Source organism: Dinoponera quadriceps, unplaced genomic scaffold (genome assembly GCF_001313825.1).
Source record: "Dinoponera quadriceps isolate SergipeBrazil2010 unplaced genomic scaffold, ASM131382v1 scaffold1750, whole genome shotgun sequence".
Taxonomy (NCBI): Eukaryota; Metazoa; Arthropoda; class Insecta; order Hymenoptera; family Formicidae; genus Dinoponera; species Dinoponera quadriceps.
Window position 1 is genome coordinate 1,257,599 of NW_014556445.1, and position 14,483 is coordinate 1,272,081.

Below are 14,483 nucleotides of genomic sequence, written 5' to 3' on the forward strand. Positions count from 1 at the left end.
TATATATATGCGGGGTATCCCATAACTATCGTCAGCCGCTTCATCTACAAATTCTTTTACGAATTTCAAATCGATTTTCCCTCACGGGAAACATCGGGACGCCAATAATTCCTGAAAGGAAAATACGAATGACGTGATTCGGGAAAATGAAAGACAACGGCTCGACAATAATGAGACTATCTGCGTATCTTATTTGTACGATGTCTCGTTGAGATGTCTCTGTAGTTTATAAATCAAAATCAAATTCACCGCGTCTCGTGCGTCGACGTATCAAAAAGAGCCGCTGAAGCGGTAAAGGTAACATAAACTCGAAGACATGTAAATTCAGGTGAGGCTACTTTTAAAGAACGTCGTTGGACGGCTCTCGCGATAATGAAGCACAGACAGAAATTGCGCAGATCTGTCTCTCACTTTCTCTGTGGGACCACCCTACGCGACAAATTGTATCTCGCGAATTTGCGACCTCCGCCTCGTTCTAGCCGCTTCTTCTTATCGCGTGCGTCGAACTCCGGATCAGAATACGAAAATAATGCTGTAGACCGCGGAGCGGATCTCTCCCGCGCGATATGAATCGGCGTTCGGGTACGCATTCCGACGACAAGTGGCTTTTATATGCATATTAGAGACGAGTGGCCTGTTTTGCATACCGACGATCGTTGATAAACAGAACTCGAATGCCTGGAAAGCCGGGAGAAATATATCATGGCTCCGCGTCGTCAAAGACGAATAAGTCATTCGCTTGTAAGCCCAGGGTCTCCTCTCAGACATCGGATCGCAGTATTTCCACGTACATAAGTTATCCCCGTATTTTTGTCAATAATCGATATGTTGTTTGTGATGTACAAATTGTAATTTTATTCTCCCCCTAGTCCCTTCTCTTATTCTTACAAAATGTGGTATAGTAGTGGTGCAAACAGAAAGGTAACGATTATTTGTACAGAAACACATGGAACGTAAATAATAAAACAACTTCGTGCGCGACCTTTCATTTCTGAGAGAATTCTATATAAAATAAAATATCCTAATAAATCATTTTCTTACATACTTTCTATTTGTTTCTGTATGTATGGTCGTTAACTTCCTATTTGTACTGCCTGTTATGAAATACGCTATATAACACTAATTACTATAAAAATGAAGGGCACTTTGTAATCATACCGTGTGAATACTATAACACTACTATAGTAAATATTACAAAAATTTATTATGAAAAATACAATGCGGATATATCATATTTTGTCTGCTTCCTCACATTTATCATTCATTTAGTAATTTACATTACATTACAATTTCAGTATAGTCCAACTTTGCGTAAAAATATTGTAAAAAGAAATATTATTTTGATGTATTCTTTATTACGATATTTTCTCCGTGTAATTATATATTGCAGAACGATGAAACAATGCGTCGTTGAAAATTGCCTGGCAGAAAGAGCGACGCCGTCGCTGCCGCATCGCTAAAAATTATCGCGACTATTTTCGCAAGCGATCGCGCTCGTTAAATGTTTATTAACGGATATTTTGTAATGTACACGATAAAAGCTTTCCGCGTATTTTTGGTGGTAGAACCGAAGGAAAATAATGGCGAGCGTTATGTGGACGGTGCGGGCGCCGACCGAAATTTGATCAAAATCGGGACCCGATACATTTTGGTTCACCGAGGGGGAGACACTATTTCAACCGGGCACGTTTACCACATATAAACCATTTCCTTCATTTTGCACCTACGCACACGTCGTGATAACACGCGCCGTACGTTTCGCAGCCGATCCAATCGTCGTTTTCGATGGTCCGTTTGTCATAATAATCCAAGGACGGAAGCCGCGGTCGTTACTTTCATATCGCTGGTTTCATATGATCCTTTCTCTCATGGACCCGCTGTTACTCCCTCTTTCTCTTCCTTTCTCTCTCTCTCTCTCTCTCTATCGCGCCATTTATTTTCTAAAAATCATATTTTACGGTGTTTATCTTACTGATAACTATATACGTGATATACTTTTTGTTGCTTTCAGTTTGAAAAAAAATAGGTTTCACCGCAAAACGAAGATATCCTTTCACGACATATTAAACAAAGTGATTGAGCATACCGTTTGTTTAAAAACAACAGACGAACGAATAATTTTGATTTTCTGTAATTATCACGCTTCTCGTACGCTTATTTTCGGGCACAGTTTATTTCCCCGGTAACAAACTTAGAGCAGCATCCAAGCTACCAGTAGCGGGGACAAAGGCTCCCGGACTTCGTCCTCCCGAGCTCTATCCTGCACGCTCGCTTTCGCGTCCTGCAGAATTATTTACCAAAGTTTCTGCGCGGTAAGAGAAATTTATGACGACCGCCGAGAAATTTAGCGCGGGTCCGACCGAGATTTCCCAGCAAAAAGCTCCGTAAGCTCAGAGTCGATGCGAGCGTTTGGACGTTCGATCAGCATGTACGGATATCGTAAACTCAACTGTGATGCGACGTGTTCCTGCATATTTCATTAATTCACGAAGAATACGAACTAAAATAATTATTTTTGCGTTTTCAGTGCTTCTGATTTCGCGTCGCCTTTTCCCACCGGTTTACGTCGTCCAATTATCACATTGCGGAAGGAATAAGCCCCACGGGATGTCGTGAACACGTTTATTTCATATATTCGTGAGGCTCGCACAGTACCTAGAGGATTAAGGGTTAACATAAACTCGGGACTCGCGAAACGGAAAGCAATGTTGCTGGAAAAACGAAACGGCTGACGTGTCATGGCAACGGTGCGGGAATTAAATTACTCGGATTTATTGGACAAACGATAATAACGGCTTGACATCCAGCTTTTCCTCTACCATTCTCTCTCTCTCTTTCTCTCTCTCTCTCTCTCTCTCGCTCGCTCTCTTTTTCTCTTTCCCTCTCTACTCTTCGCCCCTCGCTTTTGTGCTCTTTCCACTAAAATCTCTGGTTACACGCGGATGGACGAGACGGATCGGGTTATCCGATGACTAATTAAAGGGGACGTTTTAATCGCCACTAGTTGGCGACATTGATGCCTTTATGTAAAAAAAAAAAAGCGGTAAAACAATAACGTGTTGGTTGGTTGTTTTATTTTTTCCGCCGGGGATGCGGACCGAACGCTTCGCTGAAGTCCGTCGTTTCGTTGAAATTGTGTTTACTTTGCATTACCATTGGTAAATCGAGACTGCACTTTGTACACATGCACTCGTACCGACGGTTTTTATTTTCTTCTACACCGAGTTGACAACTTACGAGAAAAATTTTAATCCTAAAAACTTTTAACGCGACATTCATATCTGAAGTATATGTCGAATAAATATACGATACCATGTAGAGATAAAAAATACTGTAAAGATATCATCGACTGTATTTCGCCTCAAGAAACCTCTCTCTCTCTCTCTCTCTATGTGCTATCGAACATATATAACATCAAGACCATCGTGGTACAAAATTTTCGTATTCACGGAGGGCGCGAGTGATGTTTCAGGAACAAAACGGCACTTCAAAAGGCCCTTTCTTCTTTGCGTCCGCCCTAAGAATACGTAAAACTTTAAACGCTCCTGCGCCTTTATCCTGAAAAGCACTTAATGAATCGCTCAATCTTCCGCGCGCGCACACGCGATATTACCTGAGCGTAAAAATATTTCGCTTCCGCTCGAGCCGACAACTACTACGATCACTACGACTTGGCGGCGGCGAATGATTAAAGCGCAAGGAACGTCAGTATCAAAATGATCACGTTCGAAAGAGAGAGAGAGAGCCGGCGTTCGCGCGGCTTATTCGGCGGCCTCGCGCGAATTCACCCTCATTATCGCGCAGGCACTCTTAAGGGGGGTGGGCACGACACCCGCTCAGCCGCGGCTGTGAGTGAAGTGCACGCGAATTCGTAAGCACGAATCGCGATCTTATCGACGACCGGAAGTCCCATTAAAGTATCCCCATCGAGCGAACGGGAGGAACGAACGAGCGAGCGAGAGAACGATGTCGGCGACGCGGCGAGGAACGAGCGTCTAGAGAGGCGACAATTACTTCTTTTATCCTTATCCTCGGCATCTCACCTCGGTTCTACCGTGTGCCGCGAGATATTCCGAACTATTCCAAATGTTCGAGCGGAAACTTACGAGACGCACACGCGAGACCTCTCAGATGCGACCCGAGACATCTTCCCCCTCCCCTCTCTCTCTCTCTCTCTTCCACCCCTTTCGCCTTACTTCTTCAGCCTTGCGATGCTGTGTTCCGGCTGATACAAGAGGAAGCTTTCACGGGCATCTAGCTTGCTCACGTAAACGCCTCAGGATAAGATGTCGTTCGTATCGCGAGATTAGCGTCGTTCCGCTTAACTTCCTAATTTTTAATCTCAACTCTTAAAACTGAAAAATAATCCGAGTCGAAACTTTAATTTCAGTTTTTCATTTAAGTCTAGTTAGTTCTATATTAAGTCTTCAAAGATCTTCTGTTGTGCACTTATGTTGCTATAAGTGGCAAGTTATTTCCATTTTATTCATTTAAAGACCTAATGCAAAATCAATCAAATTTAATGTCGAACTAAAATTTCGGCATGTTATACGTGTTGAATTTTCGACGAAATTTTTCTCGTTGAGGCAATTTTTCACTGAAAAAATTAATCTGCCTAGGTCTCGGCCACCTCCTCCTGTGTCGTGATCGGTAATACGGACTTTTGCCCGGTTTATCGTTATTACGGACGCGCCAGTGCAGGGCGACGCGACGCGACACGACGCTTATCGTTATCCTTATCGAGCACGCACGCCGGCGAATACGTCGCGAACGCTTGTCTTCCGGACGACGACCGGCGACGAAGGAATGAATCATCCGAAGGGTAGGCAGCCTCGAGGCGGAAACGCATAAACGCGATGCAAGCCCCGACAAGTCTCTCGAAACAGCTCGGCAACACGTACACGTGGGTCTATTATGTCAATTATGCAATTTGCTCGTACTAACGTCAGAGAAAATATGAAGTCAGCGACGACGGTCACGGATTCATCCGTAATATCGCCTACCTGCCGTTGTAACGCGCGGAATTTGTGTGACATCGCGCGCATACTTCTCTTCTAATTTTATTACATTAAATACATCAATACATTTCTTCAAAACGTTGACTCGTGCAAAAAGTCGCGGAACCAGTGCGCAGAAGCAATGTAACTTTTCTCACTCGGTACAGATTGCCCTTCCCTTTCGTATTTCTCAACCGACTCCTCGGTCAGTTATTTTCTCGGCTAATTTTTTAATCGGAGTCGAGGAGGAAAATGGTCTCTTTCGGTGCACAAGCGCAGCAGACTCACACCTGGTTGATCTCTCGCGCATTTTCCTTCGTTCTTGCCGTTGACATACCGTTTGCTACCCCCGGTCGCTCGGCGTATACGCACCTCTCGAGACGTCCAGTACTTTCGTGCGTCGCGCTCTTGATGCATGCATGCATGCATGCACGCAGCCGGGCGTGTGCGATTGCACGGACGGAGAGTGTAGCCCCTGTGCGACGCCGCGGGCGGTCGACATATAAGCTGTCTCTTCGAAGTTGAGCTTATATAAGTGCATTTGTACGTGCCGCACGAATTCACATTCAGTCGCGAAAACGCTTTGTCGCTCTCGCAACGCGACGCCAAGAACGAGCGCACGGCCGCCTCTTGCGGGAAAGTACGCGCTTCGAAAGTGCACGCTCGGCGTAATAATCGAATACAAGAGGCGTCGCATATTTGTGTCCGTCGTTCTTCCTCGCTTTCTTAAAAACATCAAGTCGATGTATTTTTGAGATGCTACGTAAGTGACGGCTGAAGAATCGTTTGAACAACGTGCAACTCGCGAGACGCCGATTTTCGTGAGCCCGGGTCGTCGCTAGGAACGGAGATGAGATTACGAATCCAATTAAAATTAAGGATTCGAGACGCACATCTTTTCCCATTACGAACTATCGCAATTTGAGAACACGAGTGCCCCCGGTCCGTCCGTTCAAATATTTTATCGCGCGAGAGCACGTCGTCGTCGTCGCGTCGCGCGAGTTCCGAGAGAAAAAAGAAGATTCCTCTACGACTTATCTTTATTATTGAAGTCCGAGGTAAACATCGCAAGTTATATTGTGCAAAGTTTGCACAGCTCTTTCAACGGTACGATCGGCCCGAGTATCGCTGGCTGCTTTCTTTTCATTTCCTAGCGTCTTAATGCGATCCTCCCCGAGCCCTCCCCGTCCCACCGTCAAACCCGCCGTCCGACGCCGATTTCTTACTTCGTATTTTCTATTTCCTATCTTTTGCTCGTCTCTTTGCGTAACTTCCCTTATCGAGACGGTCGTTCGCCACTGTCCCCCATTTTCCGCGATTCTCGCAATTTCCTTTCGCTCAAGATAGCTGCTAGTACAGACGTACTCTCCCGTGCCCTCTGTTTCCTCCTCCCACCCACGTCCCCCTCACCCCTTTCCTCCCTCTTCAGGCATTTAAGCAAGAATACTGGCGGGAAAGTCATACCTTCCTTTCGAAATGCGACATTAATGTATCCGGAGGTCGGAAGATGCACGACCATCGTAACGACCTCGGCTGCGACCTCGGTATCTCTGCCTGCCGCGAAAAATGTGCTCGTCGTTTAAAGAGCCGAGTTTCGCGATCGGCGAGACGCGACGAGACGCGGGAAGAGGTACGAACGTGGATATACGTATGCGTATCTACAATGTTCGATTCGCAGAGGTGAAAATGTCGCGAGGCTGCTATAGACCTATTCCGTAACTTCGTGACGACAATGCCGCTGGCCTATGTCGTTGTGCGGCTTTTGCGCCATATATTACACCCTCGCAACGACGACGCAACGATAATGAAACTGTCGTTAAAAGTCACAGAACGGACCTACCGATCGGACGCTGCGACGGAAGAACACTGCGCATTCCCGTTACTACGATAAAGCGGGAAATCCCGCGGAAGAAAATTCAATTTCAATTCCGGTAAAAAGAGAAGCCTGCCTGTAAAATAATTTTCCAGTGGATTCAGTCCTGCCGGCCTGTCGATGTCGCCATTTGCAAGTGATTACCGTGTCTGCTCGCGAGATCGGAAGTGCGCGACGTACCTCGTGGATTTTTCATCATTTACACGACATTTGGATACGCGTCGACTATCTCGGGAGACTTCCCCGTTAACGTCGCGCGATCCCACGAGGCCGTCGATTCGTCGCGATTTACACGTATAGAGAACAACGAGAGCGAGTCTTTCGTTACGAATGTCAAGGGAAACGCACGGGAAAAGGCGGCGCACCTCGAGAAAAGGTTCGTCGCGCCCCCTCCCCCCCCGTCGCTCCTCGCGGCTCGCAGTCAAGCTATCGTCCATCATCGACGGTTTGTACTCGCAGACGCAAAAAGAAACGAAACGTGTGCGTATTACATACGTACTCGCGCTGCGTAGCGCCCACCGACAGCAACCCGCTGCTGTACACTACGCGAGCGGAATAAAAACGTCTCCCGCTTCGCAAAGAGGAGAACGCGTGGCAAAAATCGATGTTGCCCCGCCGCAAAATACCCGCGGGATTCGTTTCTTGCGCGTTTCCGTTTTTCCCCGTCAGGCGCACGGTAACTGCTCGATGGAAATTATTCGCGGTATGGGCGAAAATTCACCGTCGCGTATCACGGCGACCGCCGTCGCGCGATCTCCGATCAATTGGCCGTTGTTTTCGACGAAGTTCCGCGAGAAGACCATTTGTCAGAGATACACACGCTCTATCATCATTGACGTTCTCTGTTGTAACCGTTTCGATCGATTCCCGGCTCGTACGCGTTGCACATTTTATCTTAGAATCGCGCGTGATAAATTGAAAGCTGACAGTTTTCCTTACACGTATAAAAGATAGATAACATATTACGTGCGATGTTATTAAAGGCTTGCAAGAGTTCGTTGAATAGATTCTTGTTCATCGTGGACAAAGGGTGCGGAAAAGTTGTATACTCACACAGTAAGAAATTTTGTGTTAAAAATAGTCTATTAAAATTTTTGTGCTGCTTTAAAAAGATGAATATGTGAAAATTAATATGTTAACCAGGTGAATATGTTAATTCAACATATATTTGTGTAATTTTTAACACATATTCCCCATTAAAGTAACACAAAAATTTTTCACCGTGTATGAGCGCTCTTACTAATCTAAAGCGGAATTTTTTGGGAAAGAAAATTTAGAGATTGATAGCGTGCATTTGTAGTATCTAGTAAAAATTTGGTGAATTTTTGTACTTAACATGTGAATCGATACAAAAATGTGAAACTTTCTGATTGATATTCGCGGAACACGGATATTTACAGTCAAACGACGCGTTTGACGTCTCTTGGAACTGTCACCTAGACCGGAATTGAGAGACATCGGTGCTGCCAAGTGTGCAAAACGGAGGCTACCGGGTTTCCGATGGAGCACAAAAGAACGGTTGCCTGATATTGTCGTGATTGTGCCTAGAGGCATTTGTCTTTCTGACGCGGCTCATACTTTTTACAAGCTCGTTGTGCGCGTCTTTGCGTCGCGCACGCAGATTAAAAATCCCAGGGATGATAAAACCCCGACCGTTTCGTGGACTGAAATTACTCTAAAAGTCCGTGGTACCTTGGAGTGATATTAATGTTCCGTAAATCGCGTACGCCCCTTTTTTTACGGAGATATAAAAATAGCTCTTCGTTGATATCCGAAGATCGGATTTTCGATATATTTTTAATGTATCACATTTCCGTATCGAAAACAGATGTCCGAGGCGCAAAAGAATTTACTGCAAAACCGATATCGAACTTCTTCAACACGTTGTTTTGATAAAAAATACAAAAGCTAACGCGCACACTTTCGATATATATTTTTATAAGCATAAAATAATAATGGAGATATTTCCGTTCGCGCGGATAGGTGAGCGAAATTGTCGATCCGATAACGCGGGAGCGGAAAATCTCGCTTATTGAAATTACGGAAGTTTCCCACGGCGAGATGCGGAAAATATCGATGATACCCTTCTATAACGGGGTAATAGTTTTCGTTGACAGTAATCCAATCGCCGCGAACGTAGCGGGAAGTGCATTATTGTGCAGCGCGAAGTGTGTATATATCGAGAGCTTGGAAAGTTCAACGTCTTTATACTCCGCGGGAGACTTTCCATTTACGTTCGCGTTTCCACCGATTGGTCGAGCCGATCGACCAGTCTGATCTCGATAACGAGCACAATTGAAGCTTACAGCATTGCAGCGCGCACTGTTCCCACCCGACTAAAATACGGTTCACGGAATACAGCTTGGAAACTCGCTCTCTATCAGATCTCGATTTCTGTCGGCCTCCGAGCGATCAAAAAGTGACACTGAATGGTCACCGCCTAGACATTTAAACTCGATATCGCTCCCATAATCTATTCGTATCCCGTCGCGTGCGAATTTCCATCGTCATTCATGCCGGTCGAAAGATTTCGGAAAATCTCACGGAGAAACCCGAGTTAAAATTTGGATTTGACGCTATTTTGACGCTCTTGAGAGTAGTTTCCGCCTATTTAGACAGCCTATAGACTAATAAAGACCTACTTTGACATCTTTAGTTTCTCATTTGAACTTTTAATTCTACAGATTGAACTTTAATGCTACCTTTAACAACCTATTTCGGCGCTAAAACAGCGAAAACGGAAATTTAACCCATCATCAGAATCAAAGTAGGGGTATAATTATTAGAATTGAAATTGAATCTATCATATATTCAGCTATCTTAACTTCTACTGTGTTGTGGAATCAAAGGTTTAACATCAATTTCGAGTCGGAGACGCAAACGTTCGATCACCGAACGAACTCTGTGAAACAATAAATAGAAATCATTGTGCCCGATAACATCGCTGAAAAAAACGAGGCAAAACTCGGCAAGTCTCGCTATTGTGTACCTTTTTTTTTATCCTACCGTCGAAATTCAACGAATAAATTACTCTCGGGAACGGGCGTTCCGCTCGAACTATTATCGCATCAACGCCGTCGCCGCATTCATTCAATCCCGTGATCAGTCTCGCGAATAAAACGCGTACATCCCGAAGCGCATAATTTCGCGCGGGGATAATTACCCTCTTTCCCCCGCCGCAGCCCTGTCATCGTATTATTACGGGGCGGGTAACGCCGCGAAGGGCGTCAAGTGCCCCGGTTAGCGGTGATTTATGTTCTTCCTAATCACCGGTTGTCGCCGTCGGCTATGTTTTCACGCCGGCTATTTTTTAGCGTCAGGACGCGCGTCAACGGTAACTTTGTGGCACAAAGTTGTGGCGTCCAGTAGCCGGTGCGTTTAAATGCGCGCGCGCACACGAGCGAGCGATGGAACGCGCGTCACAATAACTTCACTCTTATCGGCCATCGCGCGCCATCGCGCGAAACTGGTTTTTCGAGCTGTAATATCAGCCGGCGAATTTACGAACGGAGTTCGCGCCGAACGCTTAACCCTTTCACACCCGGCGTGACCGAGGAACGTGCCTCTTCGTTCACCGTAGTTCGGAGTGACTCACGTGCCGAATGTTTTCGACGGACGACTCGAAACTCCGTCGTGAGAGATTCGAGAATATTTCTGACATTAATTCGTGATCACGAGAACTTCTGACTCCCCTCTCTCTCTCTCTCTCTCTCTATCTATCTATCTATCTATCTTTGTCTCCATCTATCCACCTCTCGTAATCAATAAAGACGCGGGGATTCGGAAGGATTAAATCGTGGAGCGCGACGACGAATCGCAGAGTCGCGCGCTCACGCTGATTGGAAGACGCGCGAGACGACTCGCGGCTTCTCTCCCGGCTTAGCTCGCGATTTTTCCTCGAAACGTATCCTCGTCGCCGAACGTCGGCGAACGGACGAGCGCGCGCGTGCGCACTTACGGCTGCGGTAATTAAATCGGAGAAAATTAAACGAATGTCTGCGGCGAACGGCGGCGGTGGGTCATCATTACTCGTAATTACGATTTTAATTGCCGCGTTACCGCTCCGTTTACGATCAAAAACGATTACGTCCAGCGCCCAATTATTCTCGCCGGCCGCTGAAGTAGCGCCGGCCATAATCGCGACTCCGAACCGATAATTATGGGTATTAAACCGGTAATAGTAAACATCAGGTCCGAAATTATTATTATGCGCTCGTTCTCTCGGCTGACCACCTATCGTCATAGACGCGGACTTTTTCAAGGGCCGTCGCGGCGCGATAACGAGCTGTCGCATTTGCATGTCGCGGCTCAAAAGCGTATCATAATTATGCCTTATTTATGCACGAGTCGCTTTATCGTATACGAGTGAAATTAATGATCGTTCAGCCACGTCACTTCAATTCTCTTGCTGCGCAATAAAACGGGAACGACGAAGCCAAGTCGAAATTTTGATCTTTTACTTGGAACTTCTGACATGATAATTTCACTTAATGCCTACTTTGATACTATGAACCTCTCGTTTCATTTAACCTCCCCAGCTGAAATTGTAGCTCCACTTTCGAGTTCGATATTCCATGTAAAGTCTATTTAGATATCCTGATATGGTAACCTCGTTCGATTATATTTAACTCACAGCTTCTGTTTAAAGTTTGTAAACTCTACTTAAATGGTTTTCTCCCTCTACGGTGATATTTCTAAATTCTTCTGAATTTCTTCTAACATGAATCGGAACTCTCTTTTCTCGGGCGAAAAATCGGCTCTTCGCGAACACAGGCTCTATTCTCTTGCCGGAGGTGCGCGTAAAAAATAATCACGCGTGCGATAAATCATTACCATCGGGGGGAAAGAATCGTGTCTCCTAATGAAGACTATACACGTTCACGGCGGGCACGCTAATGATGACCTAATGGTAACGGTATGAACCTCGCGGTGAGCGCGCTCGATGGGCCGATAGACGAGCGTTCGGAAAACACGCGTGATTGCCTGTGCAATTAGCGTAACAAACTAGTCCCGTAATGGCTCTCAATAAAACGATTATTAGCGGGTCGTCTATGCGCTGCACGCCTATTGGCGCGCCCGTCGCGGTTATTGTATTACCTGTCGCACTTTTTCGACCCGCCGACTCGGAGTGTTATCGCCGAGGCCTTAATTGTCCGTCGCCCGTTCGCTCGCGTGAACGAACGAATGCGAGGATATCTTCATTATCGCGGGAGGAAAAAGCGGAGAGAAGTCTCTCGGCGGGTACTTAAAGCGAAGGCGCTCGTCGGCTCGCAATTAACGATCGCTAATGAGACGTATGCAAATATCGGCCGGCTGTTAGAGGTGCGCGCCTCTTTTTCGCGTGTAACGCGTACGCGTGCATTCGCATGCGAGATGGCTTTGCGAAGAGCGCCTTCCACCGGGACGCGATGGGCCCTCGATGGTACCGCGTCGACGGCAACGTCCGAAAACGAGCGGGATTTACGAAGCACGTCAGAGGACGAATAGAGGTAGCCGGGTACGCAGGTGTGTCGTCCGATGGCCGCGTCTCGTCGTCGGATAAAAGTACTTCACCGCGTGTCTTTGGCGTGTTTCGCGTCTCGGAACGCGTTATTTCGTCGCGACGCGCCTTTGCCGTCGCTATTTGCATTAAAAGTCGAAGCGTCGGGAATAAAACGCTGAGAAACTCTCCCCGGGCGGAGCTCGGAGGATCGAATAAAAAAAACAAGGAGAAAAAAGTCACAAAGGCTAGCGGGAATTATATTTAATCATCTCGCTTTTATTAGCTTTCAGAGACTCGGCGAGAGGGGGGAGGGGGGACACGCATAGCGCGTCGAACGAGACGACAGACGAGCGCGAGACCGTTGACATATTATTTATCGTCGCCGTTATTATCTCGCGGTGAAATATAAAGCGGCAAGGATCGTCGTCGTCGGGAGGACGCGTTTTACAGTGCAATCGGGCCAAGGCGCCCATTTATTGCCCGAGCACGTCTTAATAAACTATCCGGTAGCGTGAAATAATAGATCGATAGATACGGGTTTCCTGTCAATGCGCAAGCGTGTCGCCGCGAGGGTGTCCGTTTCGCAATCAGCGCGTCGGAAAGGCGCTTTATTAGACGATAAACCGGGCATTCCTCCGCCCGATGGAAACGAAACGGTACCGGTCACCGGGTATAATTCATGCTCAAATTGACTACGCGCGCGCCGAGCCTTGGGTAACCCCGAACGGCATCGTGCACCGCGTTCGTTCCGCCCTGTTTCGTGCGCGGACTATAATTTATGGGAGGAGCACTGAGCGCACAGACACATACACACAGGCCGTGCGATTGACCCAACGGAAAGTTCAACGATTATGCCCCGCGGGCGTAACTCCGTACGGATGTGCCGCATCGGGGAAAAATCCGCCTCGCATTGTGCATCGCGGCGATTCGATCGCCAGCCTCGGCCGAGGCTCGACGTCGCTCCTTGCGACTTTTTGCAACTCCGACACGGCCGACGAAATTCGTTCGTAAGAAAATTAATAACACACCGATGCGAGTGCATAATTAAGCGCGCGAGTTATCTGCAAACTCGGAGGTATGTAATGAATCGCGCGTATAAAATAGTAATATTATTTTACGCGGGATTTCTCTCTCGTAAAATGTAATATTGCTATTTGAAAGTTTCACCGTGCGAATTAAATTCACAAATTATCCGTACATTTAAAAAATACATTTTACCGCAATAACTGTTTTATGAATAATACTGCAATACTTTGCGAAAATTATACATTTTATAATGGTAAAAGTTTAATGAAATCGAGATGATTAGAATAGCATTAGCTGCCGTGAAAATGTCCAAATGTCGAAAGTGGAGGAATCGAGCAGCGTAATTTCGGGTCGATCGAGGGCATTCGATACACCTCCGGAGGATTTACGACCAGACCTCCGCTGACGTGTCGGCTGAAGAGACGAGGTGTCGAAATTCTACGAAGAATACGCACCGTATTTTACGATACACCCCGTAGCGTACGCGTTGTGCAAGCTATTCGTGCGCGATAACCATCCCGACTTAACGGCTTAGCTTTAGATTAGAGTTACGGCGGATGCGCGCTCTGGCAAAAGCTCATTCCGTCTAATTGATACTAAACGTCATGGTTAATCAAATACGCGAAAATAAACGGAGCTAATTGTAGCCGCGCGATTAGTTTCCGGGTCACGATCGCCCGGCATCGAGACTCGCGTTGATTAACCGCCCGCTAATAACGTGCGTCATACCTTCCTCTTTCGCGTGTATTAACGATCGAACCCGTGTGGACAGAGTCAAGCGAATTCCTCGGCGAGCCGATGTGCCTAAAGTAGCGCGTGCGATCGGGAAATACATTCCGTCGGATTATTTCGACCTCCCCTCCGAGTGCGTCGGGAAGAGTTTAAGCTCGGTTGCACGGTGCGAAACAATTTCCTAGCGAATTTTATCGCGGCGACGAGAGATGCGCGCGGGCGGGCAGGCGGACTCGATTTCGTTAAACGCAACGAAGCGAAACAAGAACGAGGGAAAGCACAGATGAAGAAAAGAAATTGGCGCCGCGGCTTGGAATGGACCTCGCACTCGACCGAATGGAAATTCACTTTGCGCTCTTTGCTCGGGGGGGGG

At 46.7% G+C, this 14,483-nt stretch overlaps 1 protein-coding gene across 1 annotated transcript in view; it reads right to left on the reverse strand.

Annotated features, from left to right (window-relative positions):
• The window catches only part of LOC106747455 (tyrosine-protein kinase transmembrane receptor Ror), a 254,793-nt gene that overhangs the window by 128,613 nt on the left and 111,697 nt on the right, over nucleotides 1-14,483 (reverse strand). The window lies entirely within an intron of this gene.